This window comes from Tenrec ecaudatus, chromosome X (genome assembly GCF_050624435.1).
Source record: "Tenrec ecaudatus isolate mTenEca1 chromosome X, mTenEca1.hap1, whole genome shotgun sequence".
NCBI lineage: Eukaryota > Metazoa > Chordata > Mammalia > Afrosoricida > Tenrecidae > Tenrec > Tenrec ecaudatus.
In genome coordinates this window covers 22,465,602-22,484,034 of record NC_134548.1, presented here as the reverse complement: position 1 = coordinate 22,484,034, position 18,433 = coordinate 22,465,602, and the positions used below count along the sequence as shown (strand labels likewise).

The window sequence follows — 18,433 nt, the reverse complement described above, 5'->3', positions numbered from 1 at the left end:
GCCCTGAGGGAAGGAGAAGAGGACAGGAAGGGAAAGGGTCCCATAAGTCCAGGATGGGGAGGCTATTAAATGCCAGCCTGGCATCAGCCTCTCAGGTACCCACCCAGTCTCCTTAAAGGTCTACCCATCCCCCCCCCCCCGCCACTCTTTTTTTAACTTTCATGATGTAAGCGAATGGCGAAAAGAACATTGGTTTTAGGGCCCATTTCGTTGACATGTTCATTACCAGCAAACTGTTGCTTCCTGCTGATATTTTCCCTCATCTATTTTTTTCCTAAACTTTTTTCTCTGAGTCTGCATTAGCTCCTGTAGCCTCATAAAGGCTTGCCTTAGGGTGGAACTCAATTATGTATTTGACTTCATTTTCTATTTAAATTGTTATCTCCATACCACCCATCTCCCCTTCTGTGTCAAAGTCAAACAATGCATATTTGACAAGAAGCAGTATGAACGTTCTAAGAGTTTCACTAACTCAGGGAGTCTCAACACTGGGGGTGTGCATCAGAAACACGAGCAGAGTCTTAAAATTACCCAGCTGCCCGAGCTGCAGGATCAGAGAGCTAGTGGCGCAAAGGGTGGCAACTAGGTGCCTGTCATTTAAAATAGTGGAAAAGCTATATCGGAGCTGTTAAGCAGCATTCTGCTAAAAGATACATGATTTAGGCAATTGGATTAGCTGACCGGCTGCAGAAAGAACCATTATTACCGATGGGTTAGTACTAGTGGAACACTGCATGGGTAGACAGCCCAACAAATGGGAAGTGATTTGGGGGTGTTCCACCCTCTTCCACTATTACTGCTAACTGAAAATGAAACTTCTATAAAATGTTTCAATACACAGAAACATGGAGAATCAGTCACCAAGAGAGAACTGAAGCTCCTTGAGGTGGGACCAAACCTTTCTCATACTGTAAGCATTCAGTAAAAAGGAAATGAACAACAATTGCTTCGTATGGATGCAAAAGCTGGACACTGAGTATGGAGAAAGGAGACTTGATGCAGTGGAATTGCAATGCGAAAGAATATTGGCAATACCACAGATTGGCAGAGTGAACACACCAGTCTCAGAGCAAACACTATGAGACTGTTCCTTAAAAGCGAGGGTGGTGAGACTTTGTCTTGCTTACTATGGACATGCCATTAGCAAAGACCAATCCCTAGAAAAGGTATCTATTTAGTAAAGTGGAAAGTCGGCAAAAATGAGGGAAACCCTGAATGAGATGGATTGACAGAATATTCACAACAGTGGCTACAAACATATCAAGGACATGGTACAGAACAGACCAAAATACAATTCTCTCATACGTAAGATCGCCATGAATCGGAGCAAAGTCAACCCCAAACTTACTCATGGTGGACGCTTTAGGACAGAGCAGAACTGCCACTTTGGGTTTCCAAGGCTGTAAACCTTTACAAGAGCAAACCGCCTCATCTTTCTCCTGGTGAGCACCTGGTAGGTTTGAACCGCTGACTTTGTGGTTAGCAGCTCAATATGTGGCCTGCCATGGCACCAGGGCTCCCTGGAGCCAACTAGACATTAGCAAAAACATGGCCTACAAAACATGGTTAGTGAGAGGCTGCAGAAGCCAGTTCAAATATAGTAACTATAAAACAATATGGTAAACACTCAAAATATTTGGATAAGTTGTTATCCTCAGAAGTCATAAAGTCAACGGACATTCGTTATATGCTGCTAACTGAAAGGTTGACAGTTTGAACCCACCCAGCTGCTTTGCAGACTTAGAGTTCCCTCCACATCAGTCATGGACCCAGGAGTTAGGTGCCATAAAAACCAAACTCACTGACACCGAGTTGGCGCTGTCTTATAATGACCCTGCAGGCCAGAGTAGAACGGCCCCATGTGAGTTTCTGAGACTGAAATGGTTTACGCCAGTAGAAAGCCTCATCTTTCTGCCTTGGAGGAGCTGGTGGTTTCAAACTGCTGACAATGTGGCTAGTAGCCCAATGTGTAACCACTATGCCAGCAGTGTCCCTTAGGTTTCCATAGCTAACCATTACATGGGTCCCTTTCTTTTTCTGTTTTTCTAGATCCTATGACCTAGCATCACAGTGGGGTCAACCCCCCACCACACCCCCCAAAAAAGGACATTTTTCAGGACACTGCTCTAAGAGTTTCCCATATGCTCTAGCATGCTACAGTGACACCCAGCTGCAACGAGAGAGACAGCTCGAAAGAAATGATATTTCAGGTTCAAAGAGGAGGGGGGAAAAAGTTTCCTGATTCAGGGCAGAAGACTGCTGCCAACAGCTTGTTTTGTTTCCAAAGATCAGCACACAAAAGTTTCACAGCTTTGAAGGGAAGAGATCTGGATGCTAAATTTGATTGGGGGGTGGGGGATTCCCATCATCCCTTTGGGAGCAGTATGAAAATAACAAAACCCTCATAAAAGAGATGAGCAAGTCTACTGTGAAAGGAAAGACCCCCTCCCATGCAGGAAAAGCAATTTGCATCAACAGATCTCATTGGCACAAACGAACTCCTTCAAAGAGTGAAAATCTCAATGGAAGCCCACTATATACCCATGAAAAGCTTTGCCGGGCTGTTTGTTAAGCTGTATACAGACTGACAAACAGGAGTGGTTAACCTGGGCGCACCATGCCCTATAGAGATAGTTTCTTAAAGTAGGCTTAGTCCGCTAATCTTGTTGAGATTTCTCTCCCACTACTGATTTCTTATTCTCAAAATAAATTAAGAGGCTCCATTCAGAAATCCCTGTGGTCTACCAGCTTGAGTTTGTTGGGTGGTTTTGATTGTCTCTTGTGTTTAGCTTCCCTGCCTTGTCTCTTTAGATTTTGTCGTGCCCTCTAGTAGCTCCCATTAGTCCATGTCTGGCATAGCTAATGACAAGGCAGCCTTAATTCCCACCCGAATACAACCCGGACGAGCAGAACCTTGCTAATTCATGCCAATGACTGAAAGACTCTGGTGTAAGTTACTGAATTATGCAAATGAGCAGTAAGTGAAGAAAGATGATTCAAAAATGTATTTCATTCATTTATTTTGACAAGTGTAGTTTAGTCTTAATTATTTCGACAATTTCTTTGTAGCATACTAATACATTTACAGTGGCACGTTTGCTCAAGCCTTTCACACCACGGACCAGAGTGCACACTGCTGAATAATTTCCAAGACACAGACCCAGGTTCACACTCGTGTCTCTCTTGGCTTTCAGTATTTCCTTACACTTTTCTAATATGTAATATACAAATAAAACCCAGGAATTCATTCAGCAGCAAACATTTACTCTGTAAATCAGGTTCTACAGAGGTTTAAATCTCCCTGCGTTAGTTAAAAATGAAACAAGACAAAAATAACAACATAAGACAACAAAATTCATTCTTTAAGAAAGCTCTTTCCCTAACCTGCGGCCATAGTACTAACAGGACTTCATTTTGATGTTCTAAATAAAACAATTCAGCCTGTCATTCATCCTTTTTAATTTCTGTTTTGTTTTGCCTTATCATACTTCTTTCTTTTAAAGTTAAAGTGCCTGTTTTAAGATAAGTGGATATCTCACAGTATGTAACATTTTCATGTCAAAATACTTAGATTATTATATTCGGAGTTAAATTATTTAAGATAGGAAAACATTTGGATCCACTTTTGACAGCTGTATCCTGCGGGATGCAATCAACTTCTTTCAAAGGAGCACCACCAGTTACAGTAGAGAAGGGAGAAGGAATGACCTCCGGGCTTCCAGCCCTGGGTTTCAAATGTCACTTAGGCCTGGCCCTTAATAAGAGCTTTTAAGCCAACCTTCCAATTCAGGCTTGCTTTAAAATCAATGCAATTGCCCAATGAGGTCCTTTGACTTACAGAAGGCTTGTCTGCATCTAACAACAAGTGATCATCATCCTTAACGAATAACATGTTGGAAGACACAATTTGGGCTCAAAGGAAACCTGGCTGCACCTGGACCTGTGAAAACCTAATCCAGTCTTCAAGGTGTGAATCGGATTTTGGGTCCCCCAGGAAAACTTTCCCTGAAGGACAGGCAGGGACCCTGCAGTACTTACCACTACTTCCTTGGAGTCTAGCTCTGTCTTCAGGTTGGAGTTTTCCTGCTCCATTACAAAGTGGGCAGCTGGGGCCCAGCAGACAGAATGGCCTTGCCTTAAGACCTTGGGAGGATCATTTAGTTTCTTCCAGGTTGCTTTCTCACCCAGAAAATACCAACTAAGCCCGAGACGATAGGAATGATTGAGAAACGCCAAAGGTAACACATGTGAACCTTCCCTGTAAAAAATTAGGCACTATCAAAAGTAGATGAACAACTGGGCAAATGGTCAGAAAATGACCTAGTACTAGATCAAGAGCCAAGTCTCAGAATTGTGTCCCTGACACACTAGCCAGAGCAAGACCAAGAGAGAAAGGTTTCCCAGGACCTTTACACAGGGAGAATGCAACTAATGTTAATTCAATTTAAGTCACTGACAGGCCACTAATTCCATCCAGTTACCGTCCTATGGGCTGCAAGGTAAAAGAAGCAGGCGGAGCTGAATACATTCCTGACAGCCACAGGAAGAACTACTCCAAGCACCGCAGTCCAACTCCTGGTGAGGTTTCTCTGTCCACGAGGGTGGACAGGATAGTGCAGCAGCAGCAGCAGCAGGCACTGACTAATATTGTAAAAGTCTACATCAAATCTGTGGCTTGGGACACTCTGTAACTTGAGCCATCCAGAGGCTATCATTAGATCACAAAGTTAGGGCTGAATTCCCTGAGAATAATTATCAGAGACTTAGAGGACTGGAGGGGACCATGAAAACACAGACCAACTTCTAGAAGCATAAAAACAAAACAACACACACACACACACACACACAAAACGGACGATTAAATCCAAAGGAGATCAAAGACTGAGCAAAGTGACTTTAATGTTTCACTCTTAAAGGCCACTTGGTCATATACAACCGCTTGGTGAACAAAATAACAGCGGCCACGGCCAAAGCTACAGATTAAAAGACTGCAATGTGAGGAGAGGGCTTTTCTGAAATCCTGAGAAGAACTGTGATTTCTGAGTGAGGGCACACAGGAAATGATTAAGACAGTGCATTCTTGGCTAAAGAAAGGGGAAGAGTCGCAGGAGGAAAGAAAGGTACAGTGAATACCTGAGAAAGCAGAAGCCTGTGTGAGGCAGAACCCTGTCAGCAAAGGAAACGCTCTTCCAGCAATGGAGCGTGACAGTGACAGAACTAAACTGCACCCAGTCAAAGGTGGAAAAAACTTCGGTGCACCAGGAACAGGCAGTAGTCCCACTGTGTTCCACCTCTCCCAGGTTTCCCTGTATGCAAAGTTTAAAAACAGCCCCCAACGGCTACAGAAAAACGCTGGAGTCAGAGTGAACTTGGTTAAAGCCCAAACACAAAGTCTGCATACGTATAATCCTTCTCTACTCTGCTCAAAGCAAAGGCAGCTAGTTTTCCCAGAGTGTTCACTGATTTAAAAAGTTTATTTCTTACATTTTACAGTCACATTCATTAGCAATTTTAGGTGGTACCAAAAGCCAATCCAATTGACAAAAGCACAGATAATTTCTTTACAAAGATTTGCCTTTTGAGAAAGAAGTAATGGTTACAACGTTTGAAGTGATGGCTGCATTTTTAGTGAAAAATGCTCATTTGGGGGTAAAGTAATCTAATCCCAAGTGCTTTATTGTTAGAACAGATTATCTAGCCGGGCCACAAGTATCGCTAAGTGAATACTCCCGAAGCTTACAGAACATTCTACCACCATACTTCAAGGAATGACTCTCCGCTGTTATGTGCGTCACCAACCCTTTCCTCCTAATTCATCTGCCACTAATTCAACCAATTTCCAATTAGATGCCTGCAACATTACCCTACGTAGACACTAGAACTGTTGTCTCTAGACTGGGTTTTAAACCTGGGCTAAAACAGATTGCTACCATGTAGACCAAAAATGGTTCTGGGATTTCTCTTTGTAGTGTAATTTAGATGTCATATCTAATTTGCTGTCATGACTATTGTTTCACTGTGCAATTTGTATGTCGTTTTGAATGGTAAAAGCATCATAGCTTTATTGAATTAAACCTTCTGTCTTTATTTAGGGTCTGATGTTACATGTTTGTGCGTGGATGTTTATGTCTCAAAAGCTGCTTTTGACATCAAGCAGCAGAAATAAAATATGCTCTTTTGCTATGTTTGCTTTTAGCTTTGTAAATGTAAACACAAACAGGAAAAGGAAAATGGCCTCCTTTAACACAGAGAGAGTCCTTTACACAAGAAATAAAACCATCTACTGTGTAAGTCCTTTAACCAGACTGCACCCTGTCACAGCAGGAGAACTTGGGAGATGGGGGGAAGAGAAGCTCTCTAACGTAAAGAAAGAGAATTTTGAATATAACAATTGCTTTTAAAAGTCGAGATGGGTACACAGGCCACTGAGATTACAGAAGTAGTCAAGGCTGGGTGGTTGTGTAACACAAATGTCTTGTCAAATATATTAACCAATTCTTTTATTTTCCCCATTGACAGTTGGGTCATATTTACCTCAAACATAAGCTATTCTCCTTATCACAACTTTATGATCATGAAGAAGTTTTGGCATTCCTGACTATAACTTGTAAGGGACCAAGCCCATCCTATACCTCCACCGAAATTCTCAGTGTGGCCTTGCTCTGTGTGTAATGATCCTTCTTGTCCTGGCCACAGGCCCACGTTCTAAAGTCAAGTCATGACTAAGAAGACCAACCATGGAAAGCCTTCTACTAGACCATTGGGATAGCCTTTTAAGTAATTTTTAGTGCATGAAATTTCATAAAGTTTTTACTAGATAATTACACTTCCTGATTTTGTAATTAGTGGAAGTACATGCAATTACATAATAATTATGATAGTAATTACGTAATTAAGATGTATAATTATGTAGTAAAAAACATCATGGAAATAAAACCATCTACTGTGTAAGCACAATACCTTTGAAAAGTAAATTCACTAGCTCAGCTGTTTAAAAATACTTTCCCTCAAAATAACAAAGTGATTAGCTCACATTATGGTTTAAGTGCTTGACAATGGTCTAATATTTGTATCTCATTGATGATAGAAACATCTTTTCAAAGAGTGCATGGGGTGAGGGGGGGGGCAGCGGTGACACACAAAAAAACACTTATCAGCTTTCCCCTACTCTCACCACTCAAAAAATGACACGGTTTTGCAAATGAAGACCATCAACCACAAGCACTAGCTCGTAGGTATGGCAACGACACTGCCCTTGTTTGTGTTGCTGTGTTTGTCATGACAAAAGAAAACAGAAGCCTGTCCACTGACAAGAAGTAACAGGAAGGGACTGCATAAAACTACTCACACATCTGCCACCAGGGCATGCCTGCAAAAGCCCATTTGCATGTAAAAGTGAGAAAATGGAGTGGGGATTTACAGATGGGCTGAAAGAAAAAGCACTGTTACCAGAGTCCAAAAGTTTGTAGCTCTAATCTATGGAACCTTTCACGGACTACCTACCGGCTTTAAGAAGCGGTGGAAAAGATAAGGAGAGAGACTAGAGCTCTCTACTTATGAACAAAGCAACTACGGTGATGGGGTCCTGGAAAATATCCTTTCCCTCCGGTCACATTGGAAAGTCAGCATTAGCAACAAAATAAAACAAAAAACCACACCACACACCCCTTGCAGTATTCACAGAGACAAAGAAGGCAGTGTGAAGGGGCTCTCACCCTGCCATTTGAAAATGCCCATGATATCACTCAAGAAAGAAGAGGCGTTCTACCCCTGTTAACAGTGACTGTGTCAGAAATCCACAGGGGCAGTTCTGCTCTGTCCTATAGGGCCGCTCTGAGTTGGCATCAATTCGATAGCAGCGTCTTTGGTTTGATAGGAATCAGAACAGTAGCACTGAAAAGTCAGCAACCACATTAAAAGTAAATTTCGAAGTAAAGTTTTTTAGGAGCTGAAGTTATACTTCAGTGTCTTGCAATTTTTACAATTGTGATGGATCAATGCTGTAATGAGGCTCAACATGTGGGGGTGGGATGAAGACAACTACTAGCCACATAAGGAGGGGCCCTTGGATGAAGTGGGTGGAAAACGCCATCCCTTGAGGCTGAAAACCATTCTGAAAATCCGATTTTGCTTTCCCTCTCTCGTGCTAGCAGGGCTTCGAACCAGTTCCTTTGGTTTGAAGCACTACCTGCTACTCAAAAAGACAAAGGGACGGGAGCTTACAACAATGAGTACAAGACAGAAGAAAATGTTCTAAACTGGATTGTGGTGATTGTACAATGAATCTTACCTTGATCGAACTATTGATTTGTATGATATGTGAATCAAATGCTGATAATACTGCTTTTTAAACAAGAAAGTGGAAGGAGGAAAACTCTCCATTAAAAAAAAATTGGTGGGGAGGGGGCGGGAATGAATTACAGTATACATTTCAAAAGACTGGGTTTGTCATGCCAATTATACCTCAAATCGGCACAAATCTGCAGTCTGCTACCTGCAGAATGATCATTTTCGATTTTTACTAAAAAGATGGCCCTACAAGAAAGAGGCAGACCTTCAATGAGATGTTCCGACAAGAGTGGTTCCAACAATGGGCTCAAACAGAACCACCATTGGGAGGATGATGCAGGGCTGGGCAGGGTTTCCTTGTAGGGTCCCTGGGAATCAGAAGAGGCTTAAAATCAAGTCATCAATAAAGAAAATGAGAAGCAAGCTTTAGTTGTTAAGAGGGGAGAGTGTCTTAAAGACAGTGACTCATTCTCAAGCTAGAAAAGTGCCCCAGGGTCTGGTTAAAATGCAGAGGCCTATTCAGTAGGCTTGATACTTTGTATTTCTCTTTCTTTTTTTTAATTAATAAATCATTTTATTGTGTGCTCTTACAACTCTTATAACAATCCATACATCAATTGTATCAAACACATTTGTACATATGTTGCATTAATTTTCAAAACATTTTCTTTCTGCTTGAGCCCTTGGTAATCAACTGTCTCCCCCCGCCCCCTGCCTTCCCTACTCTCGCGGACACCGCCTGCTGTCTTCCTTTGCCCACATTTCTGTTGTTCATCTCCCTGTGTGCATGTGTGCGCGGGGGTGTTAAAGTTTCTCCCCCTTCTCCCCTCTACCCTCAGTCTTGGCTTCCCTACTCCCAATATTTCGCATTTCTAACACGCTCCCAGGTAACGAAGCAGCGGATAGAGGGATCACACTTTCAGTAACTGGGAAAAAATGCCATAAGCCAAAACCCTGGCTCGTTTGTATGTATGCCATTTTCTGCCTAAATTGCTCAATTATTTGAAGATGGTGTTCTGAACTGCCACTTCAGGGTTTTCTACCACAAACATTTCTTAAACGAAACCAAGGGATAGTAAAACTCAAACCAAAGCTCAACTCACTTTTCTCACTTCCAAGGAGGGCAGAAAAAGGCACAGGGGGTTTTACACTACCTATGGTAAAACCTGTATTTTCCTCTCGAGAAAAGTTTTACCCAATTCTAACAGTACCATTTTCAGAAGAGTAATTAAAGTGCATAGGTGATGATGCTGGAATTGGGAGAAGTATCTAGGGGTGGGGTCGGGAGGTAGTGGTGCTGTGGGTGTGCTATTCATTCTTAGTAATGTCAAACAGAGGAAAGGCCCATCTCCTAAACTTGACAAGAATGTTTCAATGGAATAATAACCTTTGGGTTCAAAATTGTGGTTCAGGAACAAATGGACCAGACCAGTGATCTCTGACATGGTTTGCTTCGCGACATCTGGTGAGGATTTAACAGAGAAAATTCTAAGAAAGCCAACTGGCGTAGAGAGGACTCCAGGGGCTTGTTGCTACTTTTATTTCAGCACTTCTAGCAATGATGAAACTCTTCTGCTTTCGCTTTAGCAATTCAGGAAGTGTGGCTGAGAGCCTTCGCGCTGAAAAGGGACCGGTCTTGAGATCCCCTAAAAATCTCCAAATTCCCAAATATGCCGAAGCATATTTAGGGAAGCTGTTTTCCCTAAGGCCAATGTTACACAACCATCTTTCAGCGAACCTCTGCGCTCTTTAACGAGGCCTTTCTTCAACTGGAAACAAGTTGCCTTCCAATCGACTCCAACTCATAATGGTCCCACGTGTGTTGGAGAACTGGGCTCCCTAAGTTCCCCCAGCAATTACCTTTTTCTATTGGGGTGGAAATATACATAACCAAAAAAAATTCCAATGCAACCATGGTTGAATGTCTAATTCAGTGACACTCATCATGTTGTGCAACCACCAGCACTATCCTCTTCTGAATTCTTCCCCCACCACTAGTAGAACCTCTCAATGGTAACTCCTCCTCTCTCCCACTCCTGCTACCATTGAAAAGCTTCGATTACGATCTCTGAAGGGGTTTACAAGAAGCTTGTGGGAAAATCTCATCCATTTCAAAGAATGAACTTTTAAAAACTGTGCATTGGGTGAGGTGATTACAATTCAGACTACTCATCATTACACACCCACACCTTCATATCATTATCTTTTCCTTCTGTTTTTCCATGACCTTTCTGAAGCTTCTTCTTATTGGCCGATTTTGTACAACTAAAATCCTACAGCATTTTCCCCCTGACTCAGCGAAAGGTTTCTAAGGTTCACCCACGTTGCAGCATGTCTCAGGTGATTTCTCTTTAGGGCTGAGTAATATTCCATTGTCGGCACCTGCCACATTTTGCTTCTCCAATCATTCATTAGCTGGCTAACATTTAGGTTGTCCCCATCTTTTGGCTACTGTGGATCGTGCTGCCATGAACACTTGTTTCTGCCTGCAGTTCCTTTGGGTGTTTATCTAGGATTAGCTGCTTAAGTTTGCAATGACTGATTTTTTGAGAAACAGATCACCCGACCTTTTTTCTGCGGTACCTCTGGGTGGACATGAACCTCCAATCTTCTCGTTAGCTGCTGAGGCCGTTCACTATTTGCACCGCCCAGAGGCCTAAATCCCAGTATTCCAATTCTGGCAGATACAAGTACAACACATAGAAAGAGGTTCATCGAAAAATTTACCGGGAGGATCATCCAACTTCATGTAGCTGACAGAGAATAAGAGGTATGCATCTTGAAAGAGTGAGGAAAGGATAAGATAGAGAACAGAAAGAGAAAGGAAAGCTCCTTTCTAGGAAAAAGGACAGAACAGTAAGGTGAAAAGGCATTAGTGGCTACCCTCTTTGCTTCTAAACAATTGGGCCAGCTGGCGCTACCACCTGCATGCCACACCACACTTGGTTGCTGCATACTCTGCCTTTCCCCGCCAGACGCTAAGCTCCTCCAGGGCAGGGAGCGTTGGCCATCTTTGTACAAAGTCAGTACCTCAATAATGGGAGCGGATTTTTAGAAACAAAGAAAGGAAAGGAAAGGAAAGAAACCCAAACTTGGCTGATCAAACAAAAGAACCAAAAAATTAAAATGCAGTTCAGCTGAGAAAAATAAGAGACCTTTTTCGGTCTCCTGCATTTTTAAATGGACTTAATGTAGACAAATAGTTAAAGATTTGAATGAACTCAATTCTCCCTCAAACTGTTCACTTCTCCCTTCTCAGGCCAAGACGGCATGGGATGAGGCAAAGGCAAATGGGGCCATTATGTGCTGCCATCCTGAGGAGCTTTACTTCATAAACAGCTACTCGGTTCCTCTAAAACCTCCTCTGGATCCATTATGCCATCTGTGTACATACTGGAGCAGTTACAATAATAATCATACCAAAGTCACATAAAAATGAGATTTTTAAAATGTTCGGTAGTTACAGTGAATATGCAGTAAACACGCCACCAAAGTGAATAACGGTCTTTTACCATTTTAAAGAGCAGGAGAAAATATCAAATGGAGTTAATTCACATTATGGACTAATGGCCTTCAAGCCTTCGCTTGAAAGCCCAGAGCAGGGAAAAGCTTCAACAAGCGCTACTTTGCACCATAAAAATAAATAAACCTCTTTCAAATAATTTGTACCTATTTCTTCCCAGTCAAATTGCCAAGTTTCAAACAAAAATTAAAATCACCGTCCAGTTACATCCCTTAAAACATGGGCGTTCCAAGAGAAATGGTAAACCAATCTTAGCTGAGAAAATGCCGCTAGGGCCCGACAGTGAAGAAGAATCTGTGGGAAATAATGCCACAAGCCCATGCTTGGTGACAGACAACACATAGACCCCATTCTCAACAATGTAACTGTGTGTGATGACTGTCATTTCCCCCAGGAATTTTGATGTTAACGTCTCTTGAGATTCTGGCCTTCATCCAAACTGGATAAATATACTTGGTCTGCTGGATCCACAGACTAAAAAACTCATTTTTAGAGATCTCCCTTGAAGAGCAAAACCAAAGAGAGTATTTCATGCCAACCGATACAGAGAGAAGGGAATTTTATATTTAGGTTGCAAGACTTAAAATGTATGGGATCAGTCCTAGGATGAACTACAACCTGGAACTGGCTTTCATTTCTTTACAACCATCCAGAGAATCCAAGGCAGGGTTTCTGAAATAGGGCAGCACGCCAGGATTATCTAGAGAATTTTCCATAAAATGAAATTTCCTAAGCTCGACCCCACACCTTCTGAATTTGAATCTCGGAGCTGCAGGATCTCTGGATTTGGAATTTCAACACATTATTCTTAGGAGCATGGGTACCAAAAACGTCTGCAGAATGTCTTCTCTGCTCTGGGACCAGGGGGTAAGCATGAGCCAGTTTCCGTTTATATGCCTCCTCCCCACAACCAATAACGCCACACTATTAAGCGTTACAGAATGATCTGAAAACACCCTGGGTGGGTACATTTAAACCAGCTCACTCATTTCTAAACTGCAACAGCCCCCACCCCACCCAAACGAACTCACTGCCATGAAGTCGATTCCAACACATAGGGGCAGCTCAAAGGAAACCTCTTTTGAGGATTACAAATTTCATAAATGAGAGGCTCTTGGAGCATTTCGTGGCCTTTCTTGTGTCAGGCGGATACATTTTACACCCTTCTCTTATTTTGTTTTCTTCAGTCTCTGACATAACAACCCACCTACACCTTTACCGTGTGCTGGTTTTGACCTGACCTACTGGGTGATGTGTTTATTACAAGCGAACAAAAAAAGTATCTTGATTCCTATACTGAAGGAGTGGGACAATTGTAAACTATGCCAGTGTACAGATGCTGTCCACACGTGTCTCATTTTGTCAAGCAGAGAAGCCCAGGTGGTATAGTGGGTTATGCATTGAGCTGCTATCTACCAGGTCAGCGGTTCCAACCTACCAGCCACACCGTGGGAGAAAGAGGAGGTTGTCTACCCCTGTAAAGACTGAAAGTCTTGGAAGCCAGAAGGGGAAGTTCTACTCTGTCCTTTAATGTCACTACAAGTTGGAATCAACTCAATGACTGGGAGAGTTTGTCAAGCAAGCAGCTTCTACGTGGTGACTCTAGTTTCCTCTCCAGGGAAGCCAAGTACATTGCCTGTGATGTTCTCCAAGCAGTAGGGCACGTTTCCAGTGGCTTCCCAAATGATCCCTCTAGTGGAGTAGTGTGTTAGGTGGTGGGCTGCCAACCTCTAGGTTGGCCATTCAAACCCGCCAGTCAATTCCTCCGGAGAATGATGAGGACATCCACGCCCATAAATCCTATCGGGTCACTAAGAGTCAGAATGGATTCAATGTCCGTAGGTTTCAGTGGGTTATAGTCACCGGATCTTTAGAAAATTATGTATCTTGAAAAATTGAGTCGGCAGACCAATGGAAGAGAACTGAAAACCCAGAAATAAAATCATCAGCAACACAGACAGCTGATCTTTGATAAGGGCCCCCAAAATATCAAATGGGAAGCAGATGCCCTCTTTTAACAAGTGGTGCTGGAAAAAAAGGATATCTATCTGCAGAAAAATGAATGAAAGACCCTTATCTCACTCCATGCACAAGAATAATCTTGAGGTCAAAACCCAAACTAGTAAGGCCATCAATGTGGGAACTTCAACCAACGGGAGAACTTTGGCGCAGGGAATACACAGGCTATGGGAAATAGGGAGGGACACAAACACAGAGGAGTCACAAATCGACAAGTGGGATATACTGTAGATAAGTCACCTGTGTACATCGAAAGAATTCACCAAGAGACTAATGAGAGCCCACCGACTGGGAAAACATCTTTAGTAATGACACATCAGACAAAGGCCTGATTACTAAACTCTACAATACTCTGCTGGCTTTAAAAAAGAAAAAAAAAAAACGAATTGCCCACTGAGGTGGGCAAATACCTGAACAAAAATTTCACAAGGGCAAAAATCCAAATGGCCGATAAACATATGAGAAAATGTTCCTGATTATTACTCATAAGAGAAATGCAAATCAAAACAAGGAGATACCACATAACACCCTCAAAGATAGCCCAATGCAAAAAATCAGAAAGCAACAAGTGTTGGAGGGGCGGTGGTGAGATAGGAACTCTCGTTCACTGCTGGTGGGCCTGTAGGTATGTACAGACACTATGGAAATTGATCTGGCGATATCTAAAACAGATGGAAATCGAGCTACCACATGACCCAGCAATCCCACTACTGGGAATATACCCAGAAGAGGCAAGAAACAAACTACGGCCAGACATCTGTGCTCCAATGTTCATCGTGGCACAGTTCACAATTGCAAGGAGTTGGAAACCACCCAAACACCCAGTAATGGATGAGTGGATTAAAAAAAACTGGTGCATACATACAATGGGGTACTATGCATTCCTAAAAATCAGTGATTAAGAAAAACAGTGATGAATGCATGAAGCACATCACTGCATGGAAAGAGCTGGAGGAAATTATGCTAAGTGAAGTAAGGCAAACATAAATGGACAAGTACAACATGAGTCCACTGTGGTAAGCTTAAAACTGCAAAGGGGGCACAGGGAAAAAGCTACTGTGTACAAACATTCCTGGGGTGAGGACCAGGTAGTATAGCAGGGACCAGACCAAATCTAGGGATATATATGGTAGCCAACTAAAAAGTAGGGGGGGGATAGAAATCCACCCAAGGGGAGGGTATTGTTTATATCTCCACAGGGAAAAAGGGACCAGACTTCAATCTGGTGCTCCAAGATGTGAATGCAACACGAAGCAGTAGAGGTCTGAAGGGCTGGCCCCTCCCCCACGCCCCAGAAGAATTTTCTTCAGAGGACAGCACTGAAGCTACAGCTCAGAGAGATGGATATGTCTGATCAAAGTACACAGAAGCAAATGAAGGGGGAGGAAGAGAGAGTGGAGCACATCCTGACCCAACAAGCCTTGAGGACAATATCCCTGATCAGAGCAGGCAATGCACAGAGAGAACCATAAGGCCGGCCCCACTAGGAAACATGACATCCCTCACTGACCCATAGCCCTACAGAGGACAACAACACTGGAAACACAGTGTGGGAACTACACTTGATATGACCCCACCACACCGAGGCAAAACATTAAGGGTGTACAACAGAACAGCAAGGGGAGCAGAACAAGGAAGTCCCGAGGGAATACCAAAAATAGACTTTGGGGTCAGGGCATGGCACCCCATCTGACTCCAAGGGAAAACACTCCTAAAGGTCAACAAATAGACCGTAAACTATTTACAGGCTTTTCTCTTTTTGTCATTGGTTTGTTGTTGTTTTATTTTCTTGCTTTATTTTGCTGTCTTTTTTTTTTTGGTGCATATTATTATCTCTGCAGGTTTATCTAGAAAATATACTGGGATAAACAATCTGGAGGAGAAAACAATGGTACTAATGGTTCCGGAGTGTGGGGGGACATGGGAGAGGGGGAGGTTGGGGAAAGGAAGTGGTGTTAACAAACCCAGGGACAAGGGAACAAGTGATCCCAAATTGGTGGCGAGGAGGGTGCAAGAGGCCTGGTAGAGCATGATCAAGGGTAATATAACCGAGAGGAATTACTGAAACCCAAATGAAGGCTGAGCATGATAGTGGGACAAGAGGAAAGTAAAAGGAAACTGAGGAAAGAACTAGGAGACAAGGGGCATTTATACAGGTCTAAATACAGGATTGTACATATGTAAAAATATATATATATATATATATATATGATGGGGAAATAGGTCTATGTGCATATATTTATAGGTTTAGTATTAAGGTAGCAGATGGACATTGGGCCTCTACTCAAGTACTCCCTCTATGCAAGGACACTTTGTTCTATTAAACTGGAATTCCATGATGCTCACCTTCCGAACATGATCACTGAAGACAAAGTGGGTACATAAGCAAATGTGGTGAAGAAAGCTGATGGTGCCCGGCTATCAAAAGATATAGCGTCTGGGGTCTGAAAGGCTTGAAGATTAAAAAGTGGCCATCTAGTTGAGAAGCAACAAACCATATGGAAGAAACACACCAGTTTGTGTGATCATAAGATGTCGATGGGATCATGTATCAGGCATCAAAAATTGTATCATTGTAAATGACAGGGAGTGCGGAGTGGGGACCCAAAGCCCATCTGTAGGCAACTGCACAACCCCTTACAGAAGGGTTGCGGGGAGGAGACAAGCCAGTCAGGGTGCAGTGTAGCAATGATGAAACATACACCTTTCCTCTAGTTTTTTAATACTTCCAACCCCCCACTATCATGATCCCAATTCTACCTTACAAATCTGGCTAGAGCAGAAGATGTACACTGGTAGAGATAGGAACTGGAAACACAGGGTATCCAGGACAGATGAACCCCTCAGGGCCAGTGGTGAGAGTGGCGATGCCAGGAGAGTGGCAGGAAGGTGGGGTAGAAAGGGGGAACCAATTACAAGGATTTACATAAAACCTCTTCCCTGGGGGACGGACAACAGTAAAGTGGGTGAAGGGAGATGTCAAACAGCATAAGTTATGACAAAATAATAATAACAATTTATAAATTATCAAGGGTTTGTGTAGGTGGGTGGGGGCAAGGAGGGAGGGGATAAATGAGGAGCTGATACCAAGGGCTCAAATAGAAAGCAAATGTTTTGAGACTGATGATAGCAACAAATGTACAAATGTGCTTGACACAATAGATGTATGTGTGGATTGTGATAAGAGTTGTACGAGCCCCCAATAAAATGATTAAAAAAAAAAGAAAAACGGAGTCAGTCTCAAATATAAGGAGGAGCCTAGTACTTTATCTCCTGAAAGTCTACAGACCTCTAGGGAGCAATCTTGGAGAGCAAGAGTACACAAGCAGCAAAGGGGACTCCCCCTTACAGTGATATCCAGGAGGATGAAATGGACCTAATAGAAATGCACAATGTACTCATCAGGGAACCAGTATTTAATCTCCTCAATTTATTACTCCCTTAAAAAGACTGTCCTCGGTTGTCAAAGAAAACCAGCTATTAATGATATTACAAGTTCATATTGCGTTGGACATTAGCCAGGAATGGAATTTCTAAAGCCTAGTTATTAAAGGACAAAGAGAATTTCTTGGCTATCTAAATTTCGCCTATTTGCTGAAAATATGCCCAAGTCCTTATGGAGCATCTAAAGATAAGGCACTAAGGCTCTAACCAACTCTTTCACAAGTCTCGAAGTACTTGGTATCCGAGGATTGCAAGACCAGACCAAACAAAGCTTATTTGGGCAGGGGGGCGGGGAAGGCAGGAATCGATCATTTCTGCCTTTATCTTGTAGTTGAAAAAAGTGGAAGCCGATTATGATGGGAATGGAAAATACAAAGACCAATTCAAGGCCAAGATAGCCACATGCTTTTGAAAATAACTAATTTATTTGACTTTTTTGGGGGGTGGGGGTAGGGAGTGAAAATCAAAATAAAATAAAAATGAAGCTACATGAAAGCCTCCCCCTCTCCCGAAATAGAAAAAAATGCTGGAGTCTCCAGCCCTAATGCTGTCCAACAAAAAGCTGAATTGACATTTGCTGACAAATACTATGTTAAATACTCTGTAGGTAACTAATAAGAAAAAATGTGTCTATTTGACTCTTTTATTTCTTACAGGTAATAGAAAAGTTGTCAATGTGATTTTTCTGGTTGGAGGAAATAAAACAAAACCAACAAAAATAAAAACAAAACCCCCAAACCCATGATTTGCCACGACATTTTCAAATCCTTTAAAGTTATGTACCAAAGCTTTGCCCAGGCCCATTAAATCCAACCGCACCTGCTATCAGGACCCACCAGGGGCAGAGGGCTCCTGGCTGGCCCTGATCCTCTGGGCTGGCAGTGCCTCTCCATTCTCTGCCGAGGGAGTCAATAAAAGGGTGCCACCCGTCCCTCTTTTCAAAAGGAACCTAAGCTTTTAGTGAACAGCAGAGACACACTCCAGGCCCATTTTTTTCGGTGGTAATTTCTGGGTTTTGTAGGCCCAATGATCACGTTGCCTATGCTTACTTTATTACAATTACTAAACTCTATGGAAAATAGCATTTTCAAAATATAGCATTTACAGAGTCGTTTTTGTGCGGTTCCTCCCCCCAAGGCCCTGCTTTACCAGAGAACA

The 18,433-nt window shown here is 42.6% G+C and overlaps 1 protein-coding gene across 1 annotated transcript in view; it reads right to left on the bottom strand.

Moving 5' to 3' along the window:
• The window catches only part of POLA1 (DNA polymerase alpha 1, catalytic subunit), a 326,365-nt gene that overhangs the window by 49,026 nt on the left and 258,906 nt on the right, over nt 1–18,433 (bottom strand). The window lies entirely within an intron of this gene.